This window comes from Ambystoma mexicanum, chromosome 5q (genome assembly GCF_040938575.1).
Source record: "Ambystoma mexicanum isolate Mex_15411 chromosome 5q, UKY_AmexF1_1, whole genome shotgun sequence".
NCBI lineage: Eukaryota > Metazoa > Chordata > Amphibia > Caudata > Ambystomatidae > Ambystoma > Ambystoma mexicanum.
The window spans coordinates 1,319,540,750-1,319,564,146 of NC_090933.1; the positions used below are offsets into that span (position 1 = coordinate 1,319,540,750).

Here is a 23,397-nt window from a genome sequence, read left to right on the forward strand (position 1 = left end):
TGGTTTGCAAGGAAGGATTGTACCCAGGTTATGGCATCACTTGAAAAATGAGCGGCGGAGCTGAGGTGATTGCATTAGACTGCGTGATCTACCAAGTCGAAAGCCGCGGATAGGTCAAGGAGGAGTTGCATAGCTGATTTGGGTCTTGAGGTCAATCAGGGCTGTTTCAGTACCATGAAGGGGACGGAAGCCAGATTGCCGTGAGCCTAGTAGACTGTTAGTTTCTAAGTAGTCCTGAATTTGCAGGTACACTACTCTGTCAATAATTTTAAGCAGAAATGGGACAGTGGTGATAGGTCTGTAATTTGTCGGTATTGCGGGGTCAAGTGTTTGTTTTTTTAGCAAGGGAAGCACCCAAGATTGTTTGAGGTTATTGGGCACTAGGTTAGACTTAAAGGATGCATTGATGAGTTTAGAGATGAAGGGGGCTAGGTCTCTAGCTGCATCTTTTAGAATTTGGACAGGGCAATTCTCTCCTTTGCAGTTGGAGGGCTCTAGAGATAGTATGATTTTTTCTGTCTCCAATATAGATATTTGTCTGAAGCTAAATGGGTGAGGGGTTTTAGGCTGGTTTGGAAGGAGCTGTGGCTGAGGTGTAGGCTCCGTTGGCAGGAGCAAGGAAGCTTTTTTATTGGCAATTTTGGTTTGGAGAAAGCTAATTTTGCCCACCAGGGCATTTTGTATATTAGTGCACCAGAGCTTATTTTTAGGAATGTTATCAGTCGGGGGTATGGGTGATTCAATTTCACGGAGGACGGAGAATAGCTTCTTGGTATCTGATTTGGCCTTAGATATTCTATCATTAAAGGTATTTCTTTTAGTGCTTATGATTTCCTTTTTATACTGTTTGGCGAGAGTGGCTAATTTAATTTTGTTCACCTCAGTGGGTGAGTGTTGCCAAATTGACTGCAGCTTTCGTTTTTGAATTCTAAGGTCTTTCAAGTGTGGTGTGAACCAGTTGTTTAGGTGACAGAGTTGTTTGCTTTTGCGAATTTTGGTACGGCCAATCATCGTGCTGTTATAGGCTTCAACAAGCGACATGGGGTCTGTGATGTTATCTAGATTGTCGAGAGTGGGGAGGAGGTGGGGTAGGAGTTGTTCTGCTGTGATGTCTTTTTTACTTCTGGTAGGGAGTGGCGGGGCCATAAGTATAGGTTTGGGTCGGATAAGGTCAAGTGAGGCATTGAATACAATTAAATAATGGTCAGTCCAGGATTGTGGCATTATGTTGGTAATGCTAATGCTACAATTCGGATCAGCAACCCAGTCTAGGGTCCTGCCTTTGGCATGAGTAGCGGAGGAGACTTTTTGTGTTAGGGCGTAGTCATTCAGAGGTGAGGCAACAGATAGGGCGTGTTTGTCATTACAGTCATTAAAGCCCAGGTTAAAGTCTCCCAGTAATAGAATTTGAGCGTGGTCTTTAGTATTATTAGTTAGGATGCTTGTTAGGTCGTCTTCAAAGGTTCCTAGTGGTCCGGGTGGTCTGTAGATGACATACATGGTGAGGGTGCGGTTACAGGAAAGGTGGAGTTTAGCAGTAAGGAGTTCGCATGATGGAAATAGCAGGGTAGTAGCTAATCTGATAGGTAAGGTAGATAGGTAAGGTAGATTTATGGATGATAGCTAGGCCACCTCCTTTGGTGTTGGGTCTATCGACTCTTAGTAGTTCGTAGCCGTCAGGTATAGCTAGCATGATGGCAGGGCCAGCCGCCTCATGGAGCCATGTTTCGGTTATGACTAGTAGGTCTAAATTCTCATTGGTTAGAGTGTCCGAGATCTCTGTGGCGTGGGCTACCATGGATCTGGCATTGATGAGAGATCCAGTTAGAGATAGGGTGCTAGTTGGTTTAGTAGAGGGAAGTCGTTTATTTTTAGTGGGGGTGACCCTTTGTGCAGGTGACTGGTTAGTAGTTATGTGGGCAGGGTGGAGAGTGGCAGATTTGAAGTATTGCGAACGTTTGTTTGCTAGATCGATATAGCCTCTATAGTTGTGGTGGGATGATGGTTCATGAAGACGGGACAATCTTGCCCTCAGTCTCATGTTTCTGTCCTTAGGAGGGAATGAGGCAGCGGATGCAAGTGCCATGGTGGTGAGGAGGCTCAGTGCAAGGTGTAAAGTTTGGTATTGGGTGATTTTCATTATGGTCGTGGGCAGGGAGGAGTTGATGATAGGCAAGTCCAAGTTCGGGCTATAAGTGTAGACTGGTGCTGCGTGCAAAGTCGTGTAACTATATAAGTTATAGCACTTCGGTAGCAGGGAAGTCTAAGCAATCTATTAAGAGACTGTATAATGGTAGTTGGGTAATCTAGGCAAGTACAAATGGGCTGGGACCTAGGTAGGCAGGCAACTGGCCAGTACAAGTGGTGGCAGACTAGGCAGGTACAGATGAGCTAACTAGGGCAGTGTATCACCTAAATGCGAGAGTCACAGTGCAGCCAAAAACACATTGGGGTACATAAAGTAACTAGGGCAGTGTTTTACCTATTGACGACCATAAGGCACAGCACAAATCAGAGGCATAACACAAATCAAGCGTGGTCTATTGGCGACCATAAGGCACAGCACAAATCAGAAGGCACAAATCAAGTGTGGTCTATTGGCGACCATAAGGCACAACACAAATCAGAGGCACACATCAAGTGTGGTCTATTGGCGACCATAAGGCACAACACAAATCAGAAGGCACATGTCAGGTGAGGTCTATTGGCGACCATAAGGCGCAACACAAATCAGGTGTAGTCTATTGGCGACCATAAGGCACAACACAAAACAAGTGTGGTCTGTTGGCGACCATAAGGCACAACACAGATAAGAAGGCACAAATCAAGTATGATCTATTGGCGACCATAAGGCACAACACAAATCAGGTGTGGTCTATTGGCGACCATAAGGCACAACACAAATCAGAAGGCCCAAATCAAGTGTGGTCTATTGGCGACCATAAGGCACAACACAAATCAGAAGGCACAAATCAAGTGTGGTCTATTGGCGACCATAAGGCACACCACAAATCAGAAGGCACAAATCAAGTGTGGTCTAATGGCGACCATAAGGCACAACACAAATCAGGTGTGGTCTATTGGCGACCATAGGCACAACACAAATCAGAGGCACAAATCAGGTGTGGTCTATTGGCGACCCTAGGTGCAGCACATGATACAGTGTGGCAGGGTCTGAGTCCAGAATAGAACATAGGCTGGATTGGGTAGCGCCTGGGTTCGGGTAGGACACTTAAGCCAATGGAGCCGTGAGGCAGCTGCTAAATTCCAGGTCGTGCCTAAGCTGCAAAGTTGAAAGTGACATGTGCGAGGACGGTAGCAGGGTGCCAGAGCGCAGGTCTAAAGGCACAAGCTGGCAGGTTAGAATGCTAAGGTGCAATTGACTGTGGTGGAGAAAACAATCATGTTACTAAAGATCTAGAGTGCGGCTGGGAGAGGCATCTGGCCTACCTTATATTTGGCACAGCACACGGGCCTCAATCCTATCGCCTGCTACTTCTGTGGTGGGTGGGAGGAGCTCCTACTCATCCCTGGTACAGCCGGAGATTCTTCCGGGTGTGAGGGCTCCAGCACAGCAGTTCAGTTTCAGTCGGTGATGTAAGTTGGGTGTAGCACTCACATGCACCAAACAGGCGAATAAACAGGCCTTTTCAGTGAGGGCCTTCTCGGGTGGTGGGCCGGCTTCCGCCTGCGGGTGGGGGCTTCTGGGCAAAAAGCTTGCCGTTGCTTGGCAACTGGCACATCAGCCTCGTTTTCGTGCCGATCGGACTGCTAATAGCTGGCGGCCATCTTAGAGGCAGGTGCACGGGGGAACAAAGGCTTGCCAGCTAATCCAGTGCTTTGGCTGGATGCGGGGAGTACCGGGGCTCGTTTTTGATGCTGGCCGAGAGATGCTGCAGTTAGGGATCCGTGATGGGGCATCTGCTTCAGTGTGCAAGCATGGTGATCCTCGTTCCTCGTGTTGGTTTGTGTGCATGAGAGTGCGGCTGGAGCTGTTCCTGGTATGATGTGCTGTGGAGGGGCTCCTGCCCGCTCCCGGTCTCCGGATGATCTGTGTGAGCTATATGATGCTTGTGTGAGCTATGGGATGCTTGTGTGAGCTATGGGATGAGTGTGTGAGCTATGGGATGTGTGTGTGAGTTATGAGATGCTTGTGTGAGCTAGGGGATGCTTCTGTGAGCTATATGATGTTTGTAAGCTATGGGATGCTTGTGTGAGCTAGGGTTTTCTCGGTTGATGCAGTGGGCGGGCATCAAGAAGATGCAATCTAGGGTGGTGCGTGACGTCTTGAGATGAGCCTGTACTGGGATGTAATTGAGTGCTTGGCTATACAGCTCGGGTGAGTTTATGGGGGTGGGTGGGCTGCTGGGGTGAGCTAGGCTGGGTGGGTGCTGTGCTGGGGTGAGTTACGGTGGGGTGCTTGGATGAGCCACAGTGATGTTGTTATTTGCTATAGTGTCCTAGGGTGGGTGGGTGATGTGCTGTGATAAGCTATGTAAGCTTGTTTAGATGCTGGGTGGCTAGGGTAAGTGGGCTGGGTGCTGGTATGAGCTTAGGTCCAGTGGGATGATGAGGTGAATTAGGGTAGGCGGGTGGGGTTGGTGGGAATAGCTCTGGTGGGTGTGGGGCTAGGGTGAACTAGGATGGATGGTTTGCTGGGGTGAATTAAGATCGGCGTTCTAGTCTGTGTCATGCTAGGCTGGGACGTTTTGCTGGTGTGAGCTACGGTCGGTGGATGTTGTACCTGATGAGCTAGGCGGGTGGGTGCTGTGTTGTGGTGAGCTAGAGTGAGTGGCTAGGGGCTGAGATGAGTTCAAATGTGCGCAGTGTTGGGGGAGCTTATGCTGGATAGGATGCTTGGATGATGTGATGCTTTGGTGAGCTTGAGTTGACAGATGGGGTGCTATAGTGACCTTGTGCTGGAGTGATCTAGGGTGCAGGGTGTGTTGCTAAGAGCTAGAGGAGGGTGGTTGTACTGCACAGGTGAGCTAGGGCGGGTATGCTAGTAAGAGTTAGGGTGAGTGGAATGTTTTTTTTTTGTGGTGATCTATGTTGTGAGCTAGGGTGGGTGGGGGGAGAGCTGGAGAGAGGAAAGGTCGGGAGTGTACTGATGCAAGCTGGGATTGGTGTGTGGATTGGTTTGTTGAGGCAGCTTATGGTGCCCTGGGTGAGCTACAATAAGTATTGTGCCAGGCCAAGCTAGGCCGGGAGGTTTATGTACTGGAGGGAGCAAGGGTGGATATACATTGTGCAGGGATTAGTTAGGGTAGATGGTTGGCGTGCTGTGGAGAGCTAGGGTGGGTCGGTGTTATGCTGGGGAGCTAGGGCGGGGTGACGTTGTTGGGTAAGCTTGTGTAGGATGTTGAAGTTTGGTGGGGTGTGTGAGTTCGGGTGAGGTGTGAGGGAGGTTGTGTGACTGGGGAGAATGGGGCACTGGGGTGAACTCATGTTTTCTGGGGTTCTTTGGCAGTGGTTGGCTAGGTGGGCTGCTGGGATGAGCTATGTTGAATGAGCTGTGCTTGTTTTTATTGCATTTGCATTGGGGTGAATGCTTGGCTGAGCTAGGGTTCCTGGGTGTGGTAGGTTGTGCTGGGGTGAGGTAGGTTTGCTGGGCTGGGCTGGGCTAGGGTGCCTGGGTGTGGTAGGTTGTGCAGGGGTGAGGTAGGTGTGCTGGGGTGAGCTAGGGTGCCTGGGTGTGGTAGGTTGTGCTGGGGTGAGGTAGGTGTGCTTGGCTGGGCTAGGGTTCCTGGGTGTGGTAGGTTGTGCTGGGGTGAGGTAGGTTTGCTGGGCTGGGCTGGGCTAGGGTGCCTGGGTGTGGTAGGTTGTGCAGGGGTGAGGTAGGTGTGCTGGGGTGAGCTAGGGTGCCTGGGTGTGGTAGGTTGTGCTGGGGTGAGGTAGGTGTGCTTGGCTGAGCTAGGGTTCCTGGGTGTGGTAGGTTGTGCTGGGGTGAGGTAGGTTTTCTGGGCTGAGCTAGGGTTCCTGGGTGTGGTAGGTTGTGCTGGGGTGAGGTAGGTTTGCTGGGGTGAGCTAGGGTGCCTGGGTGTGGTAGGTTGTGGGGGGGTGAGATAGGTGTGCTGGGGTGAGCTAGGGTGCCTGGGTGTGGTAGGTTGTGCTGGGGTGAGGTAGGTGTGCTTGGCTGAGCTAGGGTTCCTGGGTGTGGTAGGTTGTGAGGGGTGAGGTAGGTTTTCTGGGGTGAGCTAGGGTTCCTGAGTGTGGTAGGTTGTGCTGGGGTGAGGTAGGTGTGCTTGGCTGAGCTAGGGTTCCTGGGTGTGGTAGGTTGTGCGGGGGTGAGGTAGGATTGCTGGGGTGAGCTAGGGTTCCTGGGTGTGGTAGGTTGTGCTGGGCTGAGCTAGGGTTCCTGGGTGTGGTAGGTTGTGCGTGGCTGAGCTACGGTCCCTGGGTGAGGTAGGTTGTGCTGGGGTGAGGTAGGTGTGCTTGGCTGAGCTACGGTGCCTGGGTGTGGTAGGTTGTGCTGGGGTGAGGTAGGTGTGATTGGCTGAGCTAAGGTTCCTGTGTGTGGTAGGTTGTGCTGGGCTAAGCTAGGGATCCAGGGTGTGGTAGGTTGTGCTGGGATGAGCTAGGGTTCCTGGGTGTGGTAGGTTGTGCTGGGGTGAGGTAGGTTTGCTGGGGTGAGCTAGGGTTTGCTTTGGTGCGCAAGGGTGGTTGGGGTGTTGGGGTAAGCCGCATGTGTTGCAGTTATGTAGCCGGGCTGGGAGTGATCACGGTGTTATATGATATGGGGTGGGCTAGGGTATGGGAGTGAGCTTGGTTGTGTTCTTAGGGTGTGTGTTTTGGTGTGATGCTGCAACCAGCAGGGGGGATTCTAGGTGAGGAAGCGTGGGTAGAGGGTTAGGTGTGATGCTGGGGTAGCAAGTGTGGGTGAGCTATTGAGATGCTAGGGTGGGTGGACTCATGGGGTGAGCTCTGGGTGGTTGCTGGGGCATGCTGGGTTGGGTGGGTGGTGTGTTACTTTGAGGTGACCTAGCGTGTGTGAGTGGGGTGTTGGGGTGAGCTATAGTGTTCTGGGGCTAGTTATGAAAAATGGGTTGTGCCTGGATGAGCTAGGGTAGGTGGGTATTGTGCTAGGGTAAGCTAGGGTCCTCAAGCGTATGTGCTATTGTTAGCCTAGGTGGGAGGGGTCCTGGGGCCAGTGAAGTGGTGGGGTGATATTATGTTGGATGAGGCACGCTAATGTGATGAGTTTGGGTGAGCAGGTGACATGGTTGGGTGGGTGCTGTAGATGGGGGGATGTGAGGTAGTGGGGGGGTGGTTTGGTGGAGAAGAGGCGGTGGTTGGGTTGAATTAGGTGTATTAGTGGGGTGATTGTGGGCGGTCTGAGATTTCTGGGTGAGGGTTTAGGGTGAGGTTAGGTCTTTGGGAAAGGCTGGGTGGATGAAGTGAAGTGGGGTGGGGTTGGGTGTGGTGAGCTTTAGGCTGGCATGTGCTAGGGTAAGGAAGGGCAAAGCTGAGGCAGGTAAATTGTTGACCAGAGCTACGGTTCCCGAGGGCGTTCAACCTACCAGCGCTTTGAGGTCATATCAATGATATATAGAGTGCTATATAAATGCCAAGTAACATAACATAACATAGGACTGGGGTGTGCTCGGATGGTTGGGATTCACTACTGGGGTAATCTAGAGTGAGTGGGTTTCAGTGCTAAGGTAAACTAGGCTAGGTGTGTTTCGGGAGTAGGTAGGGCGACGACGATTTAAGATGGGGTGCTAGGGTGAAGTAGGTGAGCTGGGGTCAACCAGGGATGGTTGGTGGCTGAGGGGCTAGTGAAAGTTTGGGATTCAGGGTGGGGCTCTGCTGGGTTAATCCGTGGCAGGCCAGGGCATGCTAGGTCGGGTGAGTAAATGGGGTGCTGTTAGGTTTCACGGCTATTTGGAGTGCTGCGGTGAGGTAGGATGAAAGGGTGGGCAGTAGGGTGAGCATATACTGGAGGTTGGGCTACTGGGGTGATTAGTGTGGAAGGATGAGCTGCTGGGGTCATCTAGTGTGGAAGGGTGGGCTGCTCGGGTGATCTAAAATGGTTGATGTTGTGCTGGGGCGACAAATGGTTGCTGGGAGGTATGCTGTGTCAAGCTACAGTGGGAGGCAGTGAGATGGAATGACTATACCGTGCTGGTGATGAGGTAGTATGGGTCGTTTGAGGTGTTCTGAGGTAAGTTTTGTTGGGTGTGCAGGTTGGTGTGTTGAGCCAAACCAGGGTGGATAGCATGCTGGGACGACATGTCATGGGTGTGTTTGTGTCAGGTAAGGCGAATGGGTGGAGGGCTGTGATGAGTTAGGGTCTGTGCATGTTGGGTAAAGTGGTGCAGTAAGGATGTGTGGGATGAGGTAAGAGAGTTTAGCTTTGGTGAGTGGATGAAGTGGGCAAGGTGGTGGTTTAAGGGTGGCTGGGGTGATGTTGGTGAGGTCGTGAGGAAGCGGACTGAGGTAGCGTGGGTGGGTTATGTGGGAGGGGTGGGGAGGTTGGGTGGTGTGAGCTGTTGTGCTGCGGTGAGTTAGGGTTGTGGTGGGTGGCAAGAGTGGTTCTGTCATTATGGCGGGGAGTGTGGATGGTGCGAACTAGTGGGAATAACCTTCCCTTATACGTAGGACTTGCCTATAGATGGCAGCAAGGCAGGAGAGCAAGGCAAACGCCATGCGGTTGTCTAAATTTAAGTTTCAAATGGAATGTATTTGGCAGTGTGTTTAAGTTGATTGATGAAACTTCGTTGATTGATGAAAACATTCTCCAAACAAGGAGAATGGAGCGGTCATCATGCTGGCTAATTTGGAACTAGGCGATGGAAGTGCTGTGTTGGTTTCAGGTATGCAGCTCCCAGGGTTATATCGAATGGAACGGTCCTCGTGCCGGCTAATTTGGAACTAGTCGATGGAAGTGCTGCGTTGGTTTCAGGTATGCAGCTCCCAGGGTTATAGCGAATGGAGCAGTCCTCGTGCTGGCTAATGTGGAAGTAGGTGATGCAAGTGCTGCGTTGGTTTCCAGGCATGCAGCTCCCAGGGTTATAGCGAATGGAGCGGTCATCGTGCCGGCTAATGTGGAACTAGGCGATAGAAGTGTTGCGTTGGTTTCAGGTATGCAGGTCCCAGGGTTAGAGCGAATGGAGCGGCCCTCATGCCAGCTAATGTGGACTTAGGGGATGGAAGTGCTGCATTGGATCAGGTATGCAGCTCCCAGGGTTATAGCGAATGGAGCAGTCCTCATGACGGCTAATGTGGAACTAGGCGATGGAAGTGCTGCGTTGGTTTCAGATATGCAGCTCCCAGGGTTATAGCGAATGGAGAGGTCTTCGTGCCGGCTAATGTGGAACTAGGTGATGGAAGTGCTGCGTTGGTTTCAGGTATGCAGCTCCCAGGGTTATAGCGAATGGAGCGGTCATCATGCCGACTAATTTGGAACTAGGTGATGGAAGTGCTGCGTGGGTTTCAGGTATGCAGCTCCCAGGGTTATAGCGAATGGGGCAGTCCTCGTGCCGGCTAATGTGGAACTACTCAGCTGTCGCCCTCCACGTAGCAGCCCTGCAAATGTCCAGCAGGGGCACACCAGATAGAAAGGCCATCGTCACAGCTATCACTCTGGTAGAATGGGCTCTCGGACGGCCAGGCAGATGTCGGTTTGCCAACCGGTGACAATGAGTGATGCAGCCCGAGAGCCACCTGGAAATGGAAACCTTGGACAGGGCCTTTCCATGATTCACAGGGCCAAAGTTCACAAAAAGCTGAGAAGTCTTTCGGAAACTCTTGGTGCGGGCCACATAAAACGTTAGCGCTCGAACCACATCCAGCGAATGCAAAGTCATCTCAGCCGACGACAAAGGCGTCAGAAAAAACACTGGCAACACCAAGGGTTTGTTGAGATGAAATTCTGATGGAACCTTGCGCATGAAGATGGGGTGCCTCCAAAGCACCACCCTCGTCTCGTGGAAAGTCAAATAAGGCTGCTTGCAGGACAGGGCCTGGATCTTACCTACTCTTCTGGCAGAGGTGATGGCCATGAGGAAAGCTGTCTTCTGTAAGTCAGAGGCCCCCAAAAATACAGTTAAATCTCCCACTGGAGTCAATAAAAACACATCCCAGGAGGGAATGAGACCAAGACCAAGTGCTGGTGGTATCAAAGGCTTTATCTAAAATAGGGGAAGCAGAATCTACTCTGCTCACGCTGAGAGCGCTCTGCAGAAAACATGGTACAATTCAGTTATATACAGGGAAATCGTCATTAGGCTGTGGGAAGGCCTAGGGGGCACATGAATAGTTGGGATTGGACACTAAGGGTGGACACCTATAGGTGCCATAGGGTCAGAGATACTTGGTTGGCTCAAGGGCACATGGTAAGATGACGTTGTGTCCTGGTCGGTCAGCTGGGCTCATCGGGTTGGTATGTAGAGTTGACACTTGTACTGTTTTCTTCTGTTACACTAACCATTTGACATTTGCCCTTGTGGCCACTCACTCCCATTCATTCATTACCATAAGCTGTCCGGTAAATTCAAAGGCCTGTATCTCAAACACTTGTGAAAACATGTTTCAAAGGTAGGTTATTTATTACTGGTCATAGATTAAGCTTCACCCATTAAATACTGCGCTCAACCTGTTTAAACAAGTCAGGATATACTGACTCAGGGGTAGAGCTCATGGGGTCATTGTATGGTCTGCGGTGTCGGTCTGATAACAACAAAGAGGATTCTGAATATATGGCTGAAATGACTTGGTCACAGGAGGCACATATCATCATGGGCATACGTTTCATTGTGGGGGTTTAGTGATCAAATGTCCAAACATCATCACATCTCTGATAACCCATCTTGACACCATGATGGGCAGAAGGGAACCGAGACCTCTTTGCGGTATGGTTCCTCGTTGCACAGAAGAACAGGGCCTTTAGACACACTTTTATATGCAGGCTTTTACACGTGGCTTACTATGTTGCACTCAGGTCATACTGGTTTAAAGTATACTATATCTTTCATCTGGCTAAGCACTCTCATCATAACAAAGGAAAACAAAAGAACTCATCAAGAAATAAAACGTGTACTTGAATCAATGTTCATCTTTCATAAAAAAGGCAGTTCATAATTCGGGGTCTGTGTGCGCATCCTTAGTAGGGATTGTGGCTTGTCGAGAGGGATTAGCTGCTGTATTATGTTTACATGATATTGTACATGTATTTACATTTGAACTTATGAAAGTGAGGTAGCTTAGTGCTGGCGTGTACAGTATTATACTGGTTATACATTACATTGTTACAAAAATGCTCATGGAAATAGATTGCATCATAGGTTAACATGCATCATACTTTCATCGTGCACGTTTAACATGAGAACTTCTAATTACACATGTATGTTATATTGTTCACTCGTATACACATTAGCCCATCCTTAGGTTTCCCCGAACCTGCATGCAAAAGGCACGTTGGCTCTGTCCATATTAGAGCGTAAATAAACAGACAGACTCAAGGGTCACTTTTAACTGTTGTCTCTGTCCTAAGGGGTATGGGGATTATGTTTTTTATGGCCAGGGTCTGTGGGGTGCGGGCAGGTTTATAGAGACAGATAGCTTTTACTCTGGCCCCTGCTCAGGGCTGTATCTGGGTCAATGAAGTGGGACGGAAGACAGAAGATACAGTGTGGATTTTGTTGCATTCTAGCAGCCAGTCTTCTCATGGGAACCGAACAACTGCAGAGACGGCAGAGGGGAGGAGGTGGGGGGGAGGAACTCGCTCACTGTGTGCGCCTGGCTGGGAGAGCTACAGGCCTGCGTTGGAACCTCAAGGCTGTTTTATCATTACAAAATGGAGTCCGTGGCTTACAAAAACATTTTTCACCCCTGATCTTATACTGTTATGAGGGATGTTACAAGGGGGGTCACAGTTCCTAGGGGTATTCCCGCACAAATACTCCGGGGACGGGGCCCTGAACCCAAAGCAGCCACGACTGGGACTACCCAGGAAGTGTAGGAGAAAGCAAAGTGGGGGGGGGGGGTTCACAATGCCCCCTCCTTCCACTCACTTCCAAGACAGAAACGTGAGCGGAGCTTGATGCACAGGCTCGAATGGAGGCCCATGAGCCTAGTCAATACCACGTTGAGTTCCCACGCCATGGCCTGAGATTTCACTGGGGGGAACGAACGGAACAGTCCCTTGATGAACTCTTTGACTAAACGGTGCGACAAAAGGTAAGATCGTCCTGGAGATCGGGTGTAGTGGGAGATAGCTGCCAGTTGCACCTTGGAGGCGTGTGCCAGCCCAGATTTAGCCAATGACAACAAGTACGGAAGAACCTGGGGTGCCATGAACCTCAGAGGGTTAATCTTCTGAGACCGGCACCAAGGTGCAAAATGCTTCCATTTGTGTCCGTAGCACATCAAAGTCGACAACACTCTGGCCCTGGCGAGGATCTCTCTGCAGTCCGGCAGCAGCTCATAACCACCAAACTCTTAATGCTGCAGGAGCCAGGCCTTCAGGTTCAGCAACCCTGGATCGTGGTGCAGAATTGCGCCTCCCTCCCTGGCGAGAACATCTGCGACAACTGGCAGCTTGACTGGAGGGGACGCTGACATGCTGCGAAGGTCCAGGTACCAGATCGGCCTCGACCACATTGGTGTGATGAGGCTCATCCTGCACCGGTACCGTCTGAGTTGACTGATGACTCATAGCAGTAGTGGCAACAGGGAGGGGGGGCGTGTATCGAAACAGGCCTTCCTAAGGGAAGGAGAATGCGTCTCCCATGCTCGCCGGCTGGGGAAACCTGCAGTCGAAACTCTGACACTTGGTGTTCGTCCCCTTCACAGACAGAGCGATCTGGGCACTGCCCCACTGGAGGAAAGGTTTGTCCACTTGATCCTGCCGAAGCTCCCACTCATGGCAGGAGCGCAGTTCCCTGCCGAAGCTCCCACTCATGGCAAGAGCGCAGTTCCCTGATGAAAGAGTTGGCGACTGTGTGCTTTACTCCTGCCAGGTGAACCGGAACGAGGATCATCCTCTGGGCGACAGCCCAGTGCCACAAATCCTGTGCCTCTTTGGTGAGCACTGGGGAGCTGGTGCCCCCCCTGCTTCTGGATGTAAATCATTGTGGTGGTATTGTCCATGAAGACCCTCACCACTTTGTGCTTGAGGGACGGCAGAAACGACTGGAGGGCCCAAAACACTGCCCATAGTTCCAGTACATTGATGTGTAGCATTGCAAGTTCCTTTCACGTGTACTTCCACGTGTATGGGACGTGGAAGTACGTGTGCTTCAGATCCAACAAGGCGACATTGAGGGAGCTACAGTCGTTGCAGAAAAACTGAATTTCGCCAGTAGGGTGATCCCAGCGAGCAGGGAGTTTGCCAGGAGCATTGAATGGAAGACAGTGGGGCTGCAACATGCATCTCAATACGTCCATCTGGGGGCAGAAGTAAACGAGGATCTGAAGATGTGGGACAGTTTACTGGATAGGTTTAATGGGGTGCTACTATGGAGGGAGCAGTGGGCAAGTAGTGAAAGCAGGAGAATTTTTACAGACACATCAGGCCCTCATGTGTTTGGTCGATCTTAGGGAAGATCTGGTGTGCACACACATGGCCAGCATCATGGCATGAGGAGGGCGTAACCCGAGACATCACACTGCTGCAACGAGCTTGCACACTTTAAACTCGGAAGTGAGAGTGAGACACATGCCCGAGGTAAGGAACGTAGCAGCTGACTCTTTCTCTCGTTTACAGTTGGGAAGGTTTCGGGAGAGCAGACCAGAGGCAAACGAGAGGATGACCCCATTCAAAAGCCAATGGTGGGGCATGATTGGGAAAATGTGAGCACACTGATCAGCACTGCATTGGCGCCAGGCACAGGGAGGTGATACAAGGCGTGTTGGGAGCGATCCCTGACTTTCAGGGAAGGTTTCCTGGTGGAGCACCAGGGCAGATCTCCAGTGTTCACCTTTATCGGGTTGGGTTGGAAAACTCAGAAAACCATAGCCTGGGTAGCTTACCACCTGGAGGAAATAGCCCACTACAACAAACTGGGAGGGAAGGCTGACCCCACTAAGGAACACCATGTCACGATGGCTATGAAGCGTTGGGCTAAACGCATGGAGTAGAAAGTCAATCCCAGGTGCCCCATAGACATGTTGAAGCTCCACAGGTTGATAGGAATACTGCCAGAGACATGCCGTAGCGAAGGGGAAGTGGTACTGTTCACGGCAGCATTCACCTTAGCCTTCTTTGGGGCGTTCAGAGTCAGCGAGGTGGTCTCAGAGAATAAGGAAGGCCGGGGTACAGGTTTCAGGCTGGAAGATGGCAGGGGATCGGGCACAGATACACCTAAAAAGGTCTAAGATGGACCAAAAAGGGAAGGGGAGAACAATCACACTCTACTGCATTAAAGAAAGCCCATGATGCCCAGTAGCTGGCCTAGCCGCATACCTAAAAGAAGACCTGCGCCAGGAGCAGTTGTGCCTCTCCTGCTGCACAGGGACGGGACGGCCCTGAGCAGGTACCAGTTAAAGAGCGTGATTTCGGAACCCACTCGTTCAGAATTGGGGCAGCCACATCAGCTGCAGGGCTGGGCATGAGGCCAGATGCAATTATGGAAATGGGGGGATGGAAGTCTAGCTGTTTCAAGAGATATATAAGACTGGACAACATGTGATGTTACTATGACACGTTCTCATCGCCTCTCAAAAAAACTGCAGACGTATGGAGAAAGCGGTCCGTGTGGGTGGTGGGTCCTTCCTTCGTGACAAGGATCATGGATAAATGGACCCCGAGAGGGAGAGGATGACAGCAAGTGAGTTTCAGATCTGGTGGCATGTGGTGCCAGGGATGAGATAGGGGCAGCTGGAAGGGCATGTGCAAAGGCTGTTGAGTGATCATCCCAGGCCTGACGTGCTACCAATTCATCTGGGTGGAAACAACCTCACAAGCCTGGGCAGAGGGGCGCTAATGAGGCAAATGATGGACACCCTTCAGAAATTGGCTTCCCGATTGGGAGACACTGAGATCATTCAGTCGGAGGTTATACTGAAGAAAAAGGGGAGAGGAGCTGAATGTCATTCAGCTGTGGCAAAATCAAGAAGGAAGTTGAACGGGGCAATGGCCAAGTTCTGCAGGAGCAGAGGTTTCATCCAGGTCAGGCGCGGTTTCATCAACCTGAACTCTCCAGAGTATTATCAGAAGGATGGAGTGCATCTGTCTATGGCGGGCATGGATTTGTTTTTCTGGAACTTGTTCACAAAGCTGCTGGAGCTATGAGCCAAGAACGGGGGTAGCCATGGATGGGCATGGACCCATCAGTGGCATGGCAGTGTTTTAGTGACCAGTGACACTGTAGGTACTACAAACGAGCCGTAGGAGAGCGGGAGGTGTTTTCGCTTCTCTCGTGATCAGCGCTCCTCTGAGACCTAGCGATAAGGGTGCTTGAGGTATCTAAGAGGGCGCAGCTTCCCCCGCAAGAACCGCACTCCTCCAGCCCAGGATCACCTGCAAGGGCAGGTGGGCCACAGACAATAACAGTGGGGGGTGGGGCTTTGGCCTAGAGTAGACTTGGTTGAAAAATGGGGGAAGCAATGTTGAGATGGAGCAGTTGGCTGGTCGCTGCACCTGGAGAACAATTTTATAAAGTTTGGTTTTGCAGCAATGACAAACATGTAGTGTTGAGTATGTTGTGATAACCTGGCAGCATGCTCCTTCCTTTCCCCTAGATAAGGGGAGGGGTGGGATAAAGCCTGCGAAACCAGGGCTGCAGCCCGCAAAGAAGAAAGGGGGCAGGATGCCCGCCAAACAGGAGCAAAAGCCTGCGAAAGGGCAACAATGGGAAGAGGCGATCCAGGAAATATAAGGGGGCTCAGACAGCAGGCAGCATCATCTTTCGCTGCATCGACGCTGTCGGAATGTGTCCGGGGGCTGTTTTTCCTCCCACCCACCCTATATAGGGAATGCTACAGCAAAGGTAGCGGAAAGGCTTCACCATTACAGTCGCAGAGCGGTGGGGCAGTGTTTTAGCGACAAGTGACACTGTAGGTACTACAAACGGGCCGTGGGAAAGTGGGAGGTGTGCTCATCTCAGGATCAGTGGCAAGGGTGCTTGAGGTATCTAAGAGGGCTCGTCTTCCCCCGGCAAGAACGGCACTCCTCCATCCCAGGATCACCTGCAAGGGCAGATGGGGTGCAAACAATAGTGGTTGGGGGAGCTTTGGCCGAGAGTGGACTATAAAATAGGGGAAAAAATGTTCAGATGGAGCAGTCGGCTGGTCGCCGCACCTGGAGAACAATTGTATAAAGTTTGGTTTTGCAGTGATGACAAACATGATGTAGTGTTCAGTAGGTTGTGATAATAAACCTGCAGCCTTTTTATGCCAACAAAGGAACACGTGTCTCTATCTGCCTTTTTTCCAGAATAAGGGGAGGTAAGGGTAGCGAATGGAAAGAGCAATGGTGTTGGTATATCTATGGACAAGTGCCCAGGTTATGAAGGGTCCAGGAATGAAAGATGGGAGACCAGTTATCTCAGAAGCATAGCAACCTGTGCAGAGAAACAAACTACAGTAGTTATTTACCTTTCGGTGCCTGTGCTGCTGACGTTTTGCAGAGTAGGATGACACAATAATGTGTTTAGATCTAGAAATGAAAGACATGTTGTTAATTAAATACTACAAACACAAGACATCATATAACGATATATAATCGAAACGTCCAAAGAGGAGTTGCCATTCTCCTCTCCCCGCCCAGTAATGCATCCTCCATCACGTACACAAGACAGGATTAACTGGACGTTTATGAACAACAAGGAGAGACAACTTTACACTTGGCCAAAAAAGAAGATCACTTTCTCACCAAAAAAGTAGTGAATAGTTGCCGGCCACTCAACTAAAGCAAATGATTCCTTAATTATTCCCTAAAAGACATATTTCACATTTAAAAACGTAGCATTTGAGGTCCCAGGGTGACAAAAAGGAGACCATCCACCCAGGGTAGTTTCTAGTCCAATTGGTGCCCAGGGTGAAAAACTACAATGAGCCCCCCCTCGCTCGGCATTAGCGCCCCTCCCAAACTACACTCCACGGTTAAGTAACTCCTACCCAATGTCAATAAATCACTGCTATACAAATGAAACTGGTTGTATTACATTTGGATTCAAGAACGTTGCAAAAACGTAACATGCTAGTGTGTGCAGTTTTTTTGGCCAATGTGGGCCACTTTGGTGAGTTATTTCACTATGCAACTATTACTTTTGATCATTGTTGCTGAATAAATATCCATTAAATCGCACAATTTGCATTACATTTGATCGAAAACGTAATGCAAATTGCGCGAGGCATTTGCAACTATGGGCCACTTTTTCATTGGTGCCCGAGACAAATTTTATGCCCCAGTCCGACCCTGGTGGCTGCCAAGAGTGAGCCATTGAGGTTGTATTCCCAGGGCAGGCGCGGGTGATGGGGAGCACCAGGTGCAAAAAAGTAATCATAGAAAAAGTATCGGGAGCAGGAGAGGCCGGGGCAGTAGCCTGGCCGGGCCCAGGCACCATTCAGCCCTCCCGGGGACCTCACAAGTGGGTGCTGCAAATGCCCATATCTCAGCCCCTCGTACAGATGCACACTGCACAGCCCCACATAGAGCTGCCCACTGCATAACTCCATTTGCAGACACCCCCATGCACAGCACCCGTGGGCCGTAGATGCACACTGCAGAGCCCCATATAGATGCTCACTGCACATTGCCTCCTTGCAGACACCCACAGCAGTCCCATGTAGAGTTGCCCACTGCATACCCCCCCTTGCAGATGCCCACTGCACAGCCCAATGTAGAGCTGCCCACTGCATATCCCCCTGTACAGATGCCCACAGCAGACCCCTGTACAGATGCCCACTGCATATCCCCCCCTTGCAAACGCCCACTGCACAGACCCCTGTACAGATGCCCACAGCAGACCCCTGTAGAGATGCCCACAGCACAGACCCCTGTTTGTTTGTTTGTTTGTTTGTTTATTATTTGTAATGTGCAAGCATACCCGAAGGTAACAGGGCGCAGCCTTTACATGGATATGCGAAGCTTAGTTACAGCAATCATAAAAAATAAATAAACACAATGAAAGTAAAACGCAGGGTTATATACATATATACAAATAGACACAGTTGGTTACAGTATGTGCGACAGGCATAGGTAGGACAAGCTAGGCGCTGGCGTATTTTAGGGCTTACCTTTCATCCAAGAAATTACCTTTGATCTGAAGCTTTGATAGGGCAGGTCCCTTCTGAGGGTTGGCGGTAGTGAGTTCCACAGCTTGGCTGCTTGCACTGGGAAGCTGTTGCCCCCTATTGTAGAACGTTTAAAGATAGGGATCGAAAGGCAGTCCTTGTAAGCTGTTCTTATCGGTCTCTCAGAGGACTGTCTATGAAATCTGTTTATTAGGTCGGTCGGGGCAGCGTTATTAAGGGATTTGTGAGTGAGGTATGCCGTTTTTAGGGTAATTATGTCTTTAATAGAGAGCCAGTTGTTCTGTTGGCTATGTCCTGTGATGTGCTCTCGTCTAGGAATGCCCAGGGCCGCTCTAAGAACATTGTTCTGAAGAGTTTGAAGTTTGCTAGTGGTGGCTTTAGAGGATCCTAAGTAGAGGGCATTGCAGTAGTCCAAACGGGATAGAATGAGGGCTCTAGCGATAGTAAGGCAGCTAGCGTCGGACAGGAAAGGTTTGGCTGTACGGATCAATTTACATGTGTACGCCATGGAGGAAGCTAGGGAGTTTACCTGTCTGTTGAAGGAGAAATTAGAGTCCAGGTAAAAGCCCAAAGTTTTAACTTCTTGTCCCACTTTGATGCTGTTTCCATCGGTCGAGAAGGAGCTGTAGGCAGGGCTTAGTTTCTTTAGACTAGTGGTGGTGCCTAGGATGATGAGTTCAGTTTTATCATCATTCAGGCATAGCCCATGTATGGCCATCCATGCCTGGATGATGATGTACACTCTATTCACCAAGGCCAAATCCTTTCCATAATCTCCAGAAAGCCGAAGGAGGATCTGGGTATCATCTGCGTAGTTAGTGTAGGTGATACTGAGATAATCCAAATCATCGAAAAGGGGCTTAGTAAATATATTGTACAATGTGGGGGAGACACAAGAGCCCTGTGGCACACCACAAGTGATGGGTATAGGGTGTGCTGCCGCTGTAGGTGAGAAGTCCCTCGTGGTTCTGCCATTGAGGAATGAACTGATCCAGGTGATGGCCTCAGCAGAGAAATGGGCTGATGTGTGGAGGTGTGTGCACAGGACAGAGTGATCTACCAAGTCGAAAGCTGCAGAGAGGTCAAGAAGGAGCAGTAGGGCTGCTTGGCCATTGTCTCTGAGCTTATCAATTTGTGCTTTCAAGTCGATGAGAGCAGTTTCAGTCCTGTGTTGAGGATGGAAGCCGGATTGTCTCGCTCCTAAGAAGTGGTGTTCTTCCAGGTGCCTCTGTATTTGTACATAGACGGCCTTGTCCAATATTTTTAGAAGGAAGGGTACGGTTGTTATGGGTCTATAATTAGTAGGCGTGGCAGGGTCAAGTGTGGGTTTTTTTAGTAAGGGGAGCACCCAGGATTGTTTTAGATTCGAGGGGATGGAACCAGTGGAAAAGGAGGCATTAATTAATTTTGTAATGAAGGGGGAGAGGTCCCGGGCAGCATCTTTAATGAGCTCCCTGGCAGTTTGAGGGTTTCAATGACATGATGATTTTTTCTACTTCTAGTGTACTCACATTAGAAAAGTTGAAGCGAGGGGTTTCACTTGGAGTGGACTTCTTAGGCTTCTCGGGTAGTTTGGATGGGAGAGGATCATTTAAGGAAGCTTTTTTGCGAGTGATTTTGTTTTGTAGTATGGTAATCTTGTTAGTTAAGGCATTTTGGATTTCAGAACACCAATTTTTATCTTTAGTGCAAGTATCTGGTGGAGCTATGGGGGTTTCCACTTCTTTAAGGATGGAGAATCATTCCTTTGTGTTTGATTTTGCTTGGGATATTCGGGAGTCAAAGGAAGTACGTTTAGCCAGGTAGATTTCTTTTTTGTAGAGAGTGGTTAGTTTAGTGAGTTTGAGTTTATTGGCTACTGAAGGGGCTTTTCTCCAGGTGGCCTCGCAATTTCTTTTTTGCAGCCTTAAATTTTTTGAGGAGAGGTGTGTACCATTTGTTTAGGTGCGATTTAGGCTTGCTTGATCTGAGTTTGAAGGGGCAATTAGATCCAGCGAAGTGGATATGATTTTGTTATATTCTTCAACCAGAGTCTCTGGATCCGAGTTCTCGGGGAGTGAGTTGAGAGTAGGTAATAGGTTTGGGATAAGTCTCTCGACTGTAATATTCCTCTTGTTTCTTGTGAGTGTTGGGGGGGCCCTGATAATCGGCGGGGGTGAGGGTCGAGTGGTGGAAAGCATAAACAATATCAGGTAGTGATCGGTCCAAAGTAGTGGTGAAATATTGGTGATATTTGCAAGATAGTTGTGGTCGGCTATCCAATCAAGTATTCTGCCTTTGGCATGTGTAGGTTCCATGCTTCTTTGTATAAAACCTAATTCAGAGAGGGTATTGACTATAGTACTGGCGCATAAATCTTCTGGGTCATTATAGCCCAGGTTGAAGTCCCCAAGGGTGAGTACTTGGGTGGAACTTTTGAGGTTGCTAGCTAGGATAGTGTTAATGTCCTCGTCAAAAGTGCCTGTAGGGCCTGGCGGGAGATAAATCAAGTGGATGTTAAGAGTCTGAGCATTAGTGAGGGGGACTTTAACTGAGAGTGTTTCGCAGGAGGGGACGTTGATTGATGTTGCTAATCTCATGGTAAGACTGCATTTGAGGATAATAGTGCCACCTCCCCCTCTGGAGTTGAGTCGATCTTGTCTCAGGATGGAGTAATTATCTGGGATTGCCAGCATGAGCATGGGACCTGCTGCTGGGTGTAGCCAGGTCTCAGTGATAGCAAGGAAGTCGAGGTCTTCTTTGAGGATCAAATCTGAAATTTCTGTTGCATGAGCTACTAACGATCTGGCGTTGATCAGAGCTCCCTTGATTTGAGGGCTTGCTATAGTTTTAGTAGGAGTAATCTGGCAATGGTCCTGAGTTAAGTCGCGAGGCGGGTCCAGGTTAGTGGGGTTAAGTGGGGGTGTCAGGTTGGGGTTCCGAGGGGAGTTAGATATTCTTGTAGATAGTCCCGGAAGGAGTGGTGTGGTCTTAGGTTTCAGTATGGTAGGCAATGAGCGAGCCAGGGGCTCATACATTTTGGCTAGTCTGGCTCTGAGTCCGAGATTCCTATCAATAGTTGAGCGAGGGAGGCTGGTAGGTATCACTGGCTGTAGGTCATTTAAAGCTAGATGTGCGTTACTAGGTAGTGCATGTTGAGCATAGTCGGATGCATTATGGTCAGTGGGAACAGTATCAACTTCAGCAGAACTAAAATATTTATACGGTACAGGACGCAGGCGAGCACAGTTGTGAACAAGGGATGCCTACTGAATGATAAGGCAAGTGATGTATCCCTGTACAGATGCCCACAGCATATTCCCCTGTGTGAATGCCCATCTCACAGCACCAGTGGTGGAGAGGCCTACGGGGATCTCCTGCAATTTCCCAGTGGGCCTCTGTACCATGGGCCACTTTTGTGTGGGATGAAGTCAAGAATTTGTTACAAAACTTCCAATATATGTTAACATGGGGCCACTAGGAAGCACATTTCCGGGGCCACTTTTGGTTCCATTGCACAGCACCCTGCACCGATGCCCACTACACAGCCCTTGTGTAGATGCCCATTACACCCCCACCCCGTGCAGATGCCTACCACTGAGTCCTTGTGTAGATGCCCATTACACCCCCACCCCCTGCAGATGCCCACTACACAGCCCTTGTGCAGATGCCTATTACACCCCCAGCCCGTGCAGATGCCCACTACACGGCCCTTGTGCAGATGCCCATTACACCCGCACCCCCTGCAGATGCCCACTTCAGGCCCTTGTGTAGATGCCTGTTGCATCCCAACCCTCTGCAAATGCCCACTACACCCCCAGCCCATGCAGATGCCCACTACACGGCCCTTGTGTTGATGCCCATTACAACCCCACCCTGTGCAGATGCCCACCACACGGCCCTTGTGTAGATGCCCATTACACCCCCACCCCGTGCAGATGCCCACTTAATGGCCCTGGTGTAGCTGCCCATTACACCCGCACCCCCTGCAGATGCCCACTACAACCCCACCCCGTGCAGATGGTCTTTATACCCCCACCCCGTGAAGATGCCCACTACACAGTCCTTGTGTACATGCCCATTACAACCCCACCCCGTGCAGATGCCCACTTCAGGCCCTTGTGTAGATGCCTGTGGCATCCCAACCCTCTGCAAATGCCCATTACACCCCCACCCTGTGCAGATGCCCACCACACAGCCCATGTGTAGATGCCCATTACACCCCCACCCTGTGCAGATGCCCACTGCACCCCCACCCTCTGCAGATGCCCATGACACCCCCACCCCGTGCAGATGCCCATTACACCCCACCTCGTGCAGATGCCCACTACAAAGCCCTTGTTTAGATACCCATTACACCCCCACCCCTGCAGATGCCCATTACACGGCCCTTGTGTAGATGCCCATTGCACCCCATCCCGTGCAGATGCCCATTACACCCCCGGCCCTGCAGATGCCCATTACAGCCCCACCCCTTGCAGATGCCCATTACACCCCAATCCCCTGCAGATGCCCATTACACCCTCACCCCGTGCAGGTGCCCAATACACCCCCACCCCGTGCAGATGCCACTACACCCCACCCCCTGCAGATGCCCACTACGCCCCCACCCCGTGCAGAAGGCCTTTCTCACACCCAGTGGGTGGGATCTGATGTTTGCATCATGGGGTGGAAGGGGAACCCGCAGATACCGCGAGTGATCAGAGCGTTGCTAGAGAATGACCAGTTATTAATTGTACCTGCGTGGTGTAAAGCGCTGCGACACAGCCGTGGCGCTTAAAGGCACTGTAGAATCCTACGGCAGGTAATGGCTCATCGCCCGGGCTGCACGTGCAATTCCGTAACGTATGTGAGAGTCAACACCTCAGGGCAATATGAGCTCTGATAAATCGGGGAATGACAGCAGATTGCCGGGTGCCCAGGGCGCAAACCCCAAAAGACAGGCATGAGACACTGCTCGCGGGAGCATGCGCAGTAGGGCAGGAAAGCACGGCACGCACTGCGCATGCTCAGAGGTCCCAACCGATTAGAAAACGCTGCACATGCTCGGAGGCGACACCCATAACATATGCCGAGCGCCGGGACACTAGTCAGGAGAGCATGCGCAGGAAAGGACGAGAGGCGTGCTCCGAGATTGCCCCTGCGTAGACAGAATAAGGATCACTAGAGCATGCGCAGTAAATGTACCTTGATATTCATGTTTTACGCAGAGGCTAT

The 23,397-nt window shown here is 50.5% G+C and overlaps 1 protein-coding gene across 5 annotated transcripts in view; it reads right to left on the minus strand.

Annotated features, from left to right (window-relative positions):
* Window positions 1-23,163, minus strand: part of LOC138498488 (zinc finger protein 182-like) — a 99,411-nt gene extending 76,248 nt beyond the window's left edge. For 2 of the 5 annotated variants that reach the window (XM_069622257.1, XM_069622254.1), the window contains exon 1: window positions 22,920-23,160. The gene's annotated coding sequence lies outside the window, so the exon portion shown is untranslated. Of the gene's footprint in view, window positions 1-16,539; window positions 16,601-18,202; window positions 19,250-22,919 lie in introns of those variants that run through there. The other 3 variants (XM_069622255.1, XM_069622251.1, XM_069622253.1) reach the window with 3 other exon arrangements.
* Between the last annotated feature and the right edge of the window lie 234 nt (window positions 23,164-23,397).